Source organism: Hypanus sabinus, chromosome 5, assembly GCF_030144855.1.
Source record: "Hypanus sabinus isolate sHypSab1 chromosome 5, sHypSab1.hap1, whole genome shotgun sequence".
NCBI lineage: Eukaryota > Metazoa > Chordata > Chondrichthyes > Myliobatiformes > Dasyatidae > Hypanus > Hypanus sabinus.
The window spans coordinates 9901802-9915982 of NC_082710.1; positions in this window are offsets into that span (position 1 = coordinate 9901802).

Below are 14181 nucleotides of genomic sequence, written 5' to 3' on the forward strand. Positions count from 1 at the left end.
TTTTTATGCTGCATCAGATCTGGAGTAATAACTGTTTTGTTCTCCTTATATTTGCATACTGAAGACTGACAATAAACAATCTTGAATCTTGAAAAGAAAACTTAATAGAAATGTTTACCATCTTGAATAATTTTGACTGTATGCACAGAGTGGAATTGTGTGCTGGGTCAGAAGGGTTAACCAGTGAAGGACACAAAAATAATGGAGAAAATATGTGAATTTATTTATATCATTCTGCTGATAGAAATGATGAGCAAAGCATTGTCTGAGAGGCAATTCAAATTTACATTTACTTATCACATGTATATTGAAACACACAGTAAAATGTGTCATAAACATAAGAGATACTTCAGATCCAGAGCAACACACATCAAAACCTTTGAACAGAAAACCCTACAAAATGTAATGGATTTGGCCCAGTCCATCACGGGTACAGCCCTCCCTCCCATCACAGAAAAGCAGCATCCATCATCAAAGATCTCCACCACCCATCACCCTCTCTTCTCACTGCTGCCATCAGGTAGGAGGTACAGGAGCCTCAGGACTTGCACCACCAGGTTTAAGAACAGATGGTACCCCACAACCATCAAGCTCTTGAATAAAAGGGGATAACTATACATACTTGCTCCATCATTGAAATATTCCTAACACAAGAAAATCTTCAAATACTGGAAATCCAAAGCAACACACAAAAAATGCTTGACGAACTTAGCAGATCAGGCAGCATCTATGGTAGAGAGTAAACAGTTGATATTTTGGGCCAAGACCCTGCATCATGATTGGAAAAAAAGATGAGAAGTCAGATTCATCCTTCCTCACTGATCACCCTCCAGTACTTTTTCTTGCAAGGGAACTGTGCCATACCTGACCCTACACCTCCTCCCTCACTACTATTCAAGGCCCCAAACAGTCCATCCAGGTGAAGTGACACTCCACTGCTGAGTCTGTGGCAGTCAACTACTGTATCCAGTGCTCCCAGTGTGCCCTCCTGTTTAGCGGGGAGACACGACATGGATTGGGAGACTGTTTTGCCAAGCAGCTACTCTCCATACATCAGAAAATTGAGATCTCTCCATAGCCACCCATTTTAATTCTACTTCCCACTCCCATTCCGACATGGCTGAACACGGTCTTTGTGTGTGTTATATTGAGATGTTCCCACAGGTAATGGTCTCACTTATTTTATTTTCTCATCACGTGTTCTTGTTATTTATTGCTATTGATTTATATTTGCATTTGCCGTTTGTTGTTTTCTGCACTCTGTCTTTCATTAATCCTGTTATAGTTACTATTCTTTAGATTTACTCTTTCTGATTCTTCAGACTGTTTAGTGTCTGCACACGAGAAAATGAATCTCAGGGCTGTATATGGGGACATACATGTACATTGATAATAAATTCACTTTGAACTTTGAACAAAATACTGGAGGAACTCAGCAGATCACACAGCGTCTACGGAAATGAATAAATAGTTGACATTTTGGGCCAAGATCCTCCATCAGGACTGAGAAGGAAGGGGGAAGAGGCTCAAGTGAAATGCGTCATTTGTGTTAACAACCAATGCACCCAAGCTTGTGCATTATCACGACACATTCCAGCACCAACATAGAATTCCTGCAATGCTCCGTACAAAAACCTGGACCATCACAGGCAGCAGTATCAACAACGACAAACCAAAACAAACACTTTCCCGCACGCTCACCTACCCTGCTCCTCACACCCACTCAGATCTGCAAGTTCTTATTCAACATGACAAGCAGGCATTCCCTTGGTGACTCTCTCAGCAGAGTTCAAGCCGATTCAGTAATGACTCTGAGGTGGATTGGATAGACTTTTGAAGAGTGGTGATTATGATTAATTGAATACTACCAAAGAGTCATCCAAGCACGATGCTATTACTGCTCAGGGCATCAGAATTTGAGTTCAATCCCAGCATCCTCTTTAATAAGTCTCTGTATGGCCTTTCCATGGAATGTAAGTCTTTTCTCCAGGTGCTCCGGGTTCCTCCCACAGTTTAAAGAAGTACTGGGTAGGTTAATTGTCTGTTGTAAATTCTTCCGTGATTCGGTTAAATTGGGGTTGTTGGGGTTTGTTTGGTGATGCCGCTCAAAGGGGGGAGGGACCTTTGCCATGCTATATCTCCAAATTTCCCTCTTTGCTCCATTTTCCTCCCATATTCCAAAGACGTACCATTAATTGCTCGCATGGGTGGTGCACTCCTGTTGGGCTGTGAGGGCTTGTTACCCTGTTGAACAGATTCATAGAATCACGGAGTAACTGAGCATAACCGTAGAGAAACAGGCCCTCTGGCCTATCTAGGCTGTCGTGAACTGTTACTCTGCCAAGTCCCATTGCCCACAACTGGACCACAGCCTTCTATACCCCTCCTATCATTTTAGTGCAAAGTAATCAAATGGTCATAGTGTTGATAAATATTAACACTATGACCGTAAGACTCTAGTATTAAAGGATAATATGCAGTATATACAGTAATACAGTCATAGAGTAATAGAAAACTACAGCACAGAAAAAGGGACATCAGGATAGAGGATATTTTTGACTATTTTGACTAGAGGGTCAAAGGATAGACAGGAAAGAAAAGGAGGTGGGGTAGCATTGCTGGTTAGAGAGGAGATTAACGAAATAGAAAGGAAGGACATTAGCCTGGAAGATGTGGAATCGATTTGGGTAGAGCTGCATAACACTAAGGGGCAGAAAACGCTGGTGGGAGTTGTGTACAGGCCACCTAACAGTAGTAGTGAGGTTGGGGATGGCATTAAACAGGAAATTAGAAGTGCATGCAAAAAAGGAACAGTAGTTATAATGGGTGACTTCAATCTACATATAGATTGGGTGAACCAAATTGGTAAGGGTGCTGAGGAAGAGGATTTCTTGGAAAGGATGTGGGATGGTTTTCTGAACCAACATGTCGAGGAACCAACTAGAGAGCAGGCCATTCTAGATTGGGTATTGAGCAATGAGGAAGGGTTAGTTAGCAATCTTCTCGTGCGAGGCCCCTTGGGTAAGAGTGACCATTATATGGTGGAATTCTTCATTAAGATGGAGAGTGACATAGATAATTCAGAAACAACGGTTCTGAACTTAAAGAAGGGTAACTTTGAAGTTATGAGAAGTGAATTAGCTAAGATAGACTGGCAAATGATACTTAAAGGGTTGACGGTGGATATGCAATGGCAAGCATTTAAAGATCGCATGGATGAACTGCAACAATTGTTCATTCCAGTTTGGCAAAAGAATAAACCAGGGAAGGTAGTGCAGCCATGGCTGACAAGGGAAATTAAAGATAGTATCAAGTCCAACGAAGAAACATATAAATTAACAAAAAAAAAGCGGGAGAAATTCAGAGACCAGCAGAGGAGGACAAAGGGCTTAATTAGGAAAGGGAAAAAAGATTATGAGAGAAAGCTGGCAGGGAACATAAAAATTGACTGTAAAAGCTTTTATAGATAGAGTGGTGAAGAAGGCTTTTGGAACGCTGGCCTTTTTAAATCAAAGCATTGAGTACAGAAGTTGGGATGTAATGTTAAAATTGTACAAGGCATTGGTAAGGCCAAATTTGGAATATTGTGTACAGTTCTGGTCACCAAATTATAGGAAAGATATCAATAAATTAGAGAGAGTGCAGAGACGATTTACTAGGATGTTACCTGGGTTTCAGCACTTAAATTACAGAGAAAGGTTGAACAAGTTAGGTCTATATTCATTGGAGCGTAGAAGGTTGAGGGGGGGTTTGATCGAGGTATTTCAAATTTTGAGAAGGATAGATAGAGTTGACGTGAATAGGCTGTTTCCATTGAGAGTAGGGGAGATTCAAACGAGAGGACATGATTTGAAAGTTAGGGGGCAGAAGTTTAAGGGAAACGCGAGGGGGTATTTCTTTACTCAGAGAGTGATAGCTGTGTGGAATGAGCTTCCTGTAGAAGTAGTAGAGGCCAGTTCAGTTGTGTCATTTAAGGTAAAATTGGATAGGTATATGGACAGGAAAGGAGTGGAGGTTTATGGGCTGAGTGCGGGTAGGTGGGACTAGGTGAGATTAAGAGTTCAGCACAGACTAGGAGGGCTGAGATGGCCTGTTTCCGTGCTATGATTGTTATATGGTTATATGGTTATAGATATGTGAAAATAAACAGATTGGTCTAAACAAATGTAGGTCCTTTACAGTCAGAAACAGGTGAATTGATGATAGGGAACAAAGACATGGCAGACCAATTGAATAACTACTTTGGTTCTGTCTTCACTAAGGAGGACATAAATAATCTTCTGGAAATAGTAAGGGACCGAGGGTCTGGTGAGATAGAGGAACTGAGGGAAATACATGTTAGTAGGGAAGCGGTGTTAGGTAAATTGAAGGGATTAAAGGCAGATAAATCCCCAGGGCCAGATGGTCTGCATCCCAGAGTGCTTAAGGAAGCAGCCCAAGAAATAGTGGATGCATTGGTGATAATTTTTCAAACTCCTTAGATTCTGGATTAGTTCCTGAGGATTGGAGGGTGGCTAATGTAACCCCACTTTTTAAAAAAGGAGGGAGAGAGAAACCGGGGAATTATAGACCGGTTAGTCTGACATCGGTGGTGGGGAAAATGCTAGAGTCGGTTATCAAAGATGTGATAACAGCACATTTGGAAAGAGGTGAAATCATCGGACAAAGTCAGCATGGATTTGTGGAAGGAAAATCATGTCTGACGAATCTTATAGAATTTTTTGAAGATGTAATTAGTAGAGTGGATAGGGGAGAGCCAGTGGATATGGTATATTTAGATTTTCAAAAGGCTTTTGACAAGGTCCCACACAGGAGATTAGTGTGCAAACTTAAAGCACACAGCATTGGGGGTATGGTATTGATATGGATAGAGAATTGGTTGGCAGACAGGAAGCAAAGAGTGGGAGTAAACGGGACGTTTTCAGAATGGCAGGCAATGACTAGTGGGGTACTGCAAGGCTCAGTGCTGGGAGCCCAGTTGTTTACAATATATATTAATGATTTAGACAAGGGAATTAAATGCAGCATCTCCAAGTTTGCGGATGACACGAAGCTGGGCGGCGGTGTTCGCTGTGAGGAGGATGCTAAGAGGATGCAGGGTGATTTGGATAGGTTAGGTGAGTGGGCAAATTCATGACAGATGCAATTTAATATGGATAAATGTGAGGTTATCCACTTAGGTTGCAAGAACAGGAAAACAGATTATTATCTGAATGGTGGCCGATTAGGAAAAGGGGAGGTGCAACGAGACCTGGGTATCATTGTACACCAGTCATTGAAGGTGGGCATGCAGGTACAGCAGGCGGTGAAAAAGGCAAATGGTATGTTGGCATTCATAGCAAAAGGATTTGAGTACAGGAGCAGGGAGGTTCTACTGCAGTTGTACAAGGCCTTGGTGAGACCACACCTAGAGTATTGTGTGCAGTTTTGGTCCCCTAATCTGAGGAAAGTCATTCTTGCCATAGAGGGAGTACAAAGAAGGTTCACCGGATTGATTCCTGGGATGGCAGGGCTTTCATATGAAGAAAGACTGGATCGACCAGGCTTATACTCACTGGAATTTAGAAGATTGAGGGGGGATCTTATTGAAAAGTATAAAATTCTAAAGGGATTGGACAGGCTAGATGCAGGAAGATTGTTTCCAGTGTTGGGGAAGTCCAGAATGAGGGGTCACAGTTTAAGGATAAAGGGGAAGCCTTTTAGGACTGAGATGAGGAAAAACTTCTTCACACAGAGAGTGGTGAATCTGTGGAATTCTCTGCCACAGGAAACAGTTGAGGCCGGTTCATTGGCTATATTTAAGAGGAAGTTAGATATGGCCCTTGTGGCTAGAGGGATCAGGGGGTATGGAGAGAAAGCAGGTACAGGGTTTTGAGTTGGATGATCAGCCATGATCATACTGAATGGCGGTGCAGGCTCGAAGGGCCGAATGGCCTACTCCTGCACCTATTTTCTATGCTTCTATGTTTCTATGATGAAGGGTGTCGACTATCCTCTTTTCCGTAGATACTGCCTGAGTTTTGAGATACTGTCTAGATAATGCCAGAGTTTCTCCAGCATTTTGAGAGGATAATAGATCAGCCGTGATGGAATGGCAGAGCAAATAGTATGGCCAAACGATCTAACTCTGCTTATCACACAGACTCTTGTCTGTGACTTATCAAGCAGACTCTTGACATGACAATTCACTTCAGTCCATTGCTGTCCAGTTGAGTACTGTCCTGGCTGAGCTGTTGTAACATCAAGCTGATAGTCAGCCATACGCCAGGCAAAGATGATGTCAGATTCAGGGTATAGCATCATAGCTCCTACGTTTACATAGTGAATGAGGAGTGAAAATGAAAATCAACATAATAGAGTGCTACTACCACATTGTTCCTTTCACACAGGTAAGAACTTAGTTAATTTTCCTGTAAGTAAATATTATAAGCTTCCGATAAGAAGATAGCATATGTAAACCATTAGCATCTAGGCTAATGTCTAATAAATTCAAAAATAACATTCTATTTCTATATTATTGATACCTTTAGATTAACTTCTAAACAATATAACACCAATTTACAAGCAATGCCTCTGCTGGGGAAACAGCTGGATGGCTTTGAATAGAAATTTCTTTGGCTTCTAACATAAATCTCTGGCTGCCTGCCAGCCAATGTGCTTTTCTACTTACTACTTCCTGGCTGCACAGGAAGTGACCTAATATAGAAACTGCTAATTAAGTAAAAGCTGAATGTGCTTAATCACATCGAAAAACATAAACGAATTGCCTGAATGGCAGAACAACCTGCATTGCACTTTCTCTGTAGCTGTCACACTTTATTCTGCATTATGCTATTGTTCTACCTCAATGCAGGAGGGAATGATTTGATCTGTACAAATAGTATGCGAGGCAGGTTTTTCACTGCACCTCGATACGCCTGACAATAATCCAATTCCAATTCCAATTCTAGTTGTAAAGTGAGGAGCTGTAAGCTGATGGGATCTTAAGGCAGAGGCCATGGTGCATAATTCTCATTTTTTCAATTTGTCTGCTATACCTGACACTTCTATGCTGTCAGGTTGAATGGGGTCAATGGTGTAAGTCATTAATAGGCTCAATTTCAATTTAGTTGTAATCCCATTCTTCAGGACTTAGTCCAGACCGAAGTCACAATATTAGAATTGCATTCACAAGAAAGACATGGTAAATTCCACTTCCAAATAGAAGTTCCATCAAGAGGGTAAACTCAATTTAATTCCTCAGGCAAGGGGTTCCCAACTTTTTTTTGCTACAGAGACTTACCATTAACCAAATTATCCATAGATGCCAGGGTGGGACCCCTACCTATGGCATTACACTGGTACAAAGCCGCCAAATGTCTGGGTAGGGAACACCATAAGAATTTGGTAAAGTCCGAACAGAATGTGTACTCAAGAAAGGCAGATGGAGCTTGATTTAAAATTATTTCTGGGTCCAGATTTATTTCATTGCCCACTTGATTCCCATTGAGTGGGAAAATTAAATTAGAACTATCAAAAAGAAACACAAAGTCAAAGGAAATCTAATATCAAAGTACATACGTGTTACTCTTACCTTGAGATTCATTTTCTTGCAGTCATTTATAGGAAAATAAAGAAATACAATAGAATTGATTAAAAAAAATTATAGATAAGCAACCAACATAGAAAAGAGGACAAATTGTGAAAATAAAAAAAATCAATAATACTGTACTGAGAACACAAATTGCAGAGTCCTTGAAAGTGAATCTGCAGTTTGTGGAATCAGTTCAGAGTTTTGGTGGTGAAGTTATCCACGCCAGTTCAGGAGCCTGATGGTTGTAGGGTAGTAACTATTCCTGAACTTGGTGGTGTGGGACCTATGGTCTATATGGTGGCAGTCCTTGATGATGGATGCTGCTTTGTTGTGGCAGATATACTGTAATGAATTTGTACGTTCTCCCCGTGACCGTGTGGGTTTCCTCTGGCTGGTCTGATTTCCTCCCACAGTCCAAAGATGTACCAGTAGATAGGTTAATTGGTCATTCTAAACTGTCCCGTGATTAGGCTACTATTAAATTGAGGGACTGCTGGGCCTGTTCCGGGCTGCATCTTAATAAAATAAATACATGAATGTGCTCAATGGTGCCAGCAACTTTTCCTATGATGGACTGTATAAATATAGGAACAAAAGTATGTTAATTCAACAGGATCAACAATACAAGAGGTTATGGAAATCCAGAGTAACATAAATAAAATGCTGGAGGAATTCAGCAGATCAGGCAGCATCAGTGAAAAGGGATAAAGAGTCTACGTTTCGGGCTGAGACCCTTCATCATGCCATTACATTCAATTTGATCAGGTTTAGCATCTGTTGCTGTTTGCACCACATTTCCACTGATCCTCCTGGCCCCAAGATCCTTCCAACTCTTAGATATTGGAGATCTGCAGAATATTTCACCTGGACCAGAAGAGATCCAACTGAGTTTTTTAAATGTATATAGAACACAGAACGTAGAACATTACAGCAGAGTGCAAGCCTTTTGACCTAAAATATTGTGCTGATCTTTTAACCTAATGAAAGATCAATCTAACCCTTCCCTCATACGTAAACCTCCATTTTTCTTATCACCTATGTTTAATCTCCCTAATCTAACTGCTTTTACCCCCATCCCTAGCAAAGTGTTCCACACACCTACCACTCTCGATTTTAATAAATTTACCTCTGACATTTTCTCTATACTTTCCTATATTGGAGCTGTACTAGTTGGAGGACCAGGTGTGTGTAGGTGAGTGACAGGGAGTTAAGGGGCTTGTTTTCCTGTTGTTGTTTTGTTGCTTGTTGTGTTCTGTGTTGTTCTGCCAAGCACTGTGGGTATGTTATGTTGGCACTGGAATGTGTGGCACCCCCAGCATATTCTTGTGAACACAAATGATGCATTTCACCATGTATTTCCAAGTAGCTATGATAAATAAATCTGCAATTGTAGCAAATACATCTTTCCAGGGAAGAATATGTTATTATCTTAATAGGGACAGAGTAAAATGGCAAGAAATCAGATGACATCAGATGCATCCAGCCAGATGAACATGTTTAAAATGTCAGCCCATTTTCCATAAATCCCAGAAGGCAATGTATCAGAAGCAGAATCCAGGTATTAGTTATGAATAACTCTCCCAAAGACCTAGCAAAGCCTCATGCATTTGAGCTGAAGGCCATCCCTTCCGGCTGTAAGCTCTGTCGTTCATGATTAAAATGTCAGCCTAAAATATTACACAGAAATACAAGAGATTAACTCCAACATGGGATAGTGCAGGTGATAGTGCATAAGCCTGATTTACATATTCAACTAATTTTAATCAGAAATCAAGGGAGATGATTCATCTTGTCTAATTTCCTTTCTGACTAAAATTAACTGAGGCAATTTCCATATATGTGGCACAGCTAACACCACATATTTAACATGGCATAACCATCCCAAAATGCCTCATAGGTATGTCAAGTCAGAAAAATTATTAAATTTAAAGTTAAAAATCTGAACGTTCCAGATAAGCTACAAATGATGAGATTGTTGCAATATATATTCTTCAATTGGAACATTTCTGCCTGATTTGAAAACCTTTGAAAAGCAAACAAGCATAGAACATAGAAAACACTGAAAACAAAATATTAGAATTAAAAATTAAGATCATTAACCAATTATTAATAGATGAGGGCAAAAACACAGAGTTCATCTCATTGTCCAAATTTTACTTATTTGCTAATTATGCCTCTGATTTAATTAGAGACATAATTAAACAGTTCATGCTCCCGCAAGTGAATTGAATAATGCATCTTTTATCAAAGTTACAAATGACATTATGTTAGCTTCCATGTCATCAGTCAGGCCGTTGAGCTTAGGAGTGGGGAGAGTATGTGGGTGTTGCTTGGATTTCCAGCATCTGCAGATTTTGTCTTGTTTGTGATGAGCTGAGACTAAGAGGAGTCCATTGCTCCTCCAGGGTTGGGGCTTCAGCTCAGGGCTAACAACACTGACTATTCAAAAAAAATTGTTACAGAAACGGCAAAGAATCCTATATCTGCTTGGAACAGTACTCCTGAGTCTCCACCAGGGATTTTCAGGACTGGCAGTAATGAAAACCGAGAGGAAGTTACTGGCATGAAGAGGAAGCCCTGAAAACCGCCAAGATCAAGACCGGAATTGGTTTCTGGAATGTACGAACCATGTACAACACTGGCAAGCTAACACAAATATCTGCAGGAATGCGTTGTTGTAGCCTACTTATGCTGGCAACAGTGAAAACAGATGGACAGTGTCTGGCAGACTAACGGCAGCGAATAGTGAAACAGTTTTATACTCAGGAAGGGATGATGATCAGCATCATGATGGTGTTGCTGTCATTTTGAAGAAAGGCATTGAGAGGTGCTTACTGGAATGAAGACAATCAACAGTGGGCTGATAAGAGTCAGGCTGAAAGGGAAGCGAGTGAACATGACTGTAATCCCGTGCTCTGCCCTGATTAACAATAGAGGCATTGAAGAAAAGCATGTTTTCTATGCATTATTAAGCAGGATAGTGGGACCAAAGATGAGATCCAGTAGATATTCAGCAAAGTTAGAAACATCTTCAGATCAAAGAGCACCATATGGGGATTAAGCAAGGACAGCCTCCACACAAAGGTGAAGCTGTACCAGAGCCATGTTCTGTCCACACTCTTGTACCGGTCAGAATGCTGGCGCATGACAGCACTCTTTCAGTGCCACCAAGAGAACATAGCCACAATTATCATGAGGAAGCATTGCAGATGGATGGTTACATGATGAGAAGAGGCCAACTCCATCATCAAGACAGCACTTAATTGGACTTCTGAACAGTGGAGGAAACGCGCGAGTCCAAATACAACTTGGCGCCATACCATTAGGGCAGAAATGAGGACGCTGAACCACACCTGGGGCACAATGAAGAAGATAGCCAAGGACAGACAGAGATGGAGGTCCTTCATTGCTGCCTAAAATGGGAGTGGAGTAAAGAGGCATTTGATGATGGATGATTATTTATCATGTACATCAAAACATCAAAATATACAGTGAAATACTTCATTTGCACCAATGGCCAATGCAGTCCAGTAGTGTTCGATCTCTTAAAGAGCATTAAGGTGGATAAGCCCCCATGGCCTAATGAGATACCCCCAGGTTATTGCGAGAGGAAAGAGGAGAAATTGCTGTGATCTTGACTAATACCTTGTGTCCTCTCTAGTCACAGGTGAGGTCCCGGGACTGGTGAGTAGCAAATGATGTTCCATTATATGAACTATTATTATGAACCATGGATAAACCTGTAAACTGTAGTCTAGTGAGTTTCATGTCATTGGCGGGGAAGTTACTGGAGAGAATGAGTATTTGGAAAACCATGTCCAAATAAGGGAGAGCCAGCATGGCTTTGTACAGGACAAGCTGTGCCTTACTAACTTGATTAAGTTTATTGGCAAGCTGGCACGTTGAAGGTAGTGTTGTGGATGTTATCTACATGGATTTTAGTAAGGCGTTTGACAAGGTCCCTCATAGAAGTATCATCCAGAAGATTAAGTTGCATGGGATCCATGGTGAGATGTCCATTTGGATACAGGGCTGGCTGGTCCATAGGTGGTGGTCAAAGGTACTTATTGTAGGTGGAGGTCTGTGATTAGTGGTGTTCTGCAGGGATCTGTACTGGAACCATTGCTGTTTGTGATGTATATAAATGGATGATAAAGTAGAGCATTGGGTTAGTAAATTTGCAGATGACACAAAGATGGGTAGTGTTAAGGATAATATAGAAGACTGTTAAATAATACAATGTAATATCGATGAGTTGCAGTTATGGCGGGTGGATTTAATATGGACAAATATGAAGTGTTACACATTGGTAGATCAAATGAAAAGAGACAGTACACTGTTAAGGACAAAACTGTGAACAATGTTGAAGACGAGAGGAAACTTGGGGTCCAAGTTCATAGCTCCCTACTAGTGACTACACAGGTTGATAGGATGGCTAAGAAGGTGATAGGAATGCTTGCTCTTATTAGTCGAGACAGTGAATTCAAAAATCAGGAAGTTATGCTACAACTTTATAGAACCCATGTGCCATAATGAGAGGTTGGAAAAAACTGTGCTGTTTTCTCTGTAGTGATGGAGGCTGAGCATTGATCAGGTAGAGCTTTATAAGATTATGAGTGGCGTAGAAAGAGTAGATGGACACAATCTGTTTCCCCGGAGTTGAAATGTCTAATACCAGAGTGAATGCCTTTGAGGTGAGAGGGCGTAATTTAAAAGGAGTTGTAAGGAGCAAGATTTTTATACAGAGAGTGAGGAATGCTTGCAATGTGCTGCCTGGGGTGGTACTAGAGGCAAATACCTTAGTAACCTTAAAGGGGAAGAGTAAAATGGGATGATATGTACATTGTGCAAGCAGAAGAGATTAGTTTAGTGGACATTTGATTTCTAATTTAATTGGTTCAGTACAACATTGTGGGCTGAATGATCTGTCTCTGTGCTATACTATTCTATGTTCTATGTATATACAACCAACAACCAGGCTGCCACCGTCTGTAGAGGTTTGGATGTTCTCCCTGTAACCACATGTGTTTCTTCTGGGTGCTCCAGTTTCCTCACACAGTCCAAAGGTGTACTGGTTGGTGGGGTAATCGGTCATTGTAAATTGTTCTGATATTAGGCTAGGGTTAAATCGGGGATTGTTGGGCAGAGCAGTTCGAAGAGTTGCAAGGGCCTTTTCCGTGCTGTATCTCAATAAATAAATAAACAGATGTGAAATAAATAAATAGATGTGAAATGTTGAAGGAACTCAGCAGGTCAGGCAACATCCATGGAAAAGAAAAAACAGTCGACATCTTGGGCTGAGACCCTTCATCAGAACTGGAAAGGAAGCAGGGGTGGTGCAGTTGCGAGGGGGAGGAGGACATGCTAGGAGTTGATTGTGTAGTCTGGTGGCTGGGGGAGGGGGGTAGGATGAAGTAAAAAGTGAAAAGGGCAAAGGGCTGGAGAAGGATTCTGATATGAGAGGAGTGTGGGTAATGGGAGAAAGGAAAAGAGATGGGGAAACCAGATGATAAGCATTTGAGGAGAAGAGGTAAGAGGCCAGAGTGGGCAATGGAGAAGAGGGAAGCTGGAAGGGAAACATATTAACAGAAGTTGGAAAAATTGTTGTTCAAGCCATCAGGTTGCTGCCTTCCTATTTGGAATATGAGTTGTTGCTCCTCCAAGCTGAAAGTCACCACAAAATGGCAGAAGAGAAAGCCATGGACTGACATGTCGGAACAAGACTCGGGATAAGTTGGCACCAGGAAACTCTGCTTTTGGCGGACGGACCTAAGGTGCACCAGATCTGTGCTGAACAGTCCATTAAGTGGCAGGGAAATACTTGTAACAATGTGATAAAACTATAAGACCATAATAATAACAATAAATAATTCAATGCTCCCAAGTGGGAAATTCCACTGTATAAGACACAGGAGGAGAATTAGGCCATTGGCCCAATGAGTCTCCTCCACCACTTCATCATGGCTGATCCAATTTTACTCTAAGCCCCAATCTCCTGCCCTTCTCCCTGTATCCCTTCATGGCCCTGACCAATCAAGAATCTATCAACATCTGACTTAAATATACAGAAAGACTTGACCTACACAGCTACCTGTGGCAAAGAATCCCACAGATTCACCACTCTCTGGCCCAGGAAATTCCTCCTCATCTCCATTCTAAAAGAACACCCCTCTATTTTGAGGCTGTGTCCTCTGGTCTTAGACTAGAGGAAACATCCTCTCCATATATTCACTCGATTGCCTTTCACCATTTGAAAGGGTTCAATGAGGTTATCCCTCATTCTTCTGAATTCCAGTGGATACTGTTTACTCTTTTCCATAGATGCTGCCTGTCCTGCTGAGTTCCTCCAGCATTTTGTGTGTTTTTACCCAAAGCAGTATACCTGTCATTGAGGGGGATGGCTACAGGGGTACTCAGCACTGGCTGTCTTTCCCCTTTCCCCCTCCTGACTGTCACCTAGTTTCCTGTGTCCTGCCTCTTTTGTGTAACCCCCCTCCAACAATCACCCCTTCAGTCTCCCAAATGATCCGGAGTTCATCCAGTTCCAGCTCCAACTCCTTAACATGGTCTACAGCTGGATGCACTGCTTGCAGGTGTAGTTGTTGGGG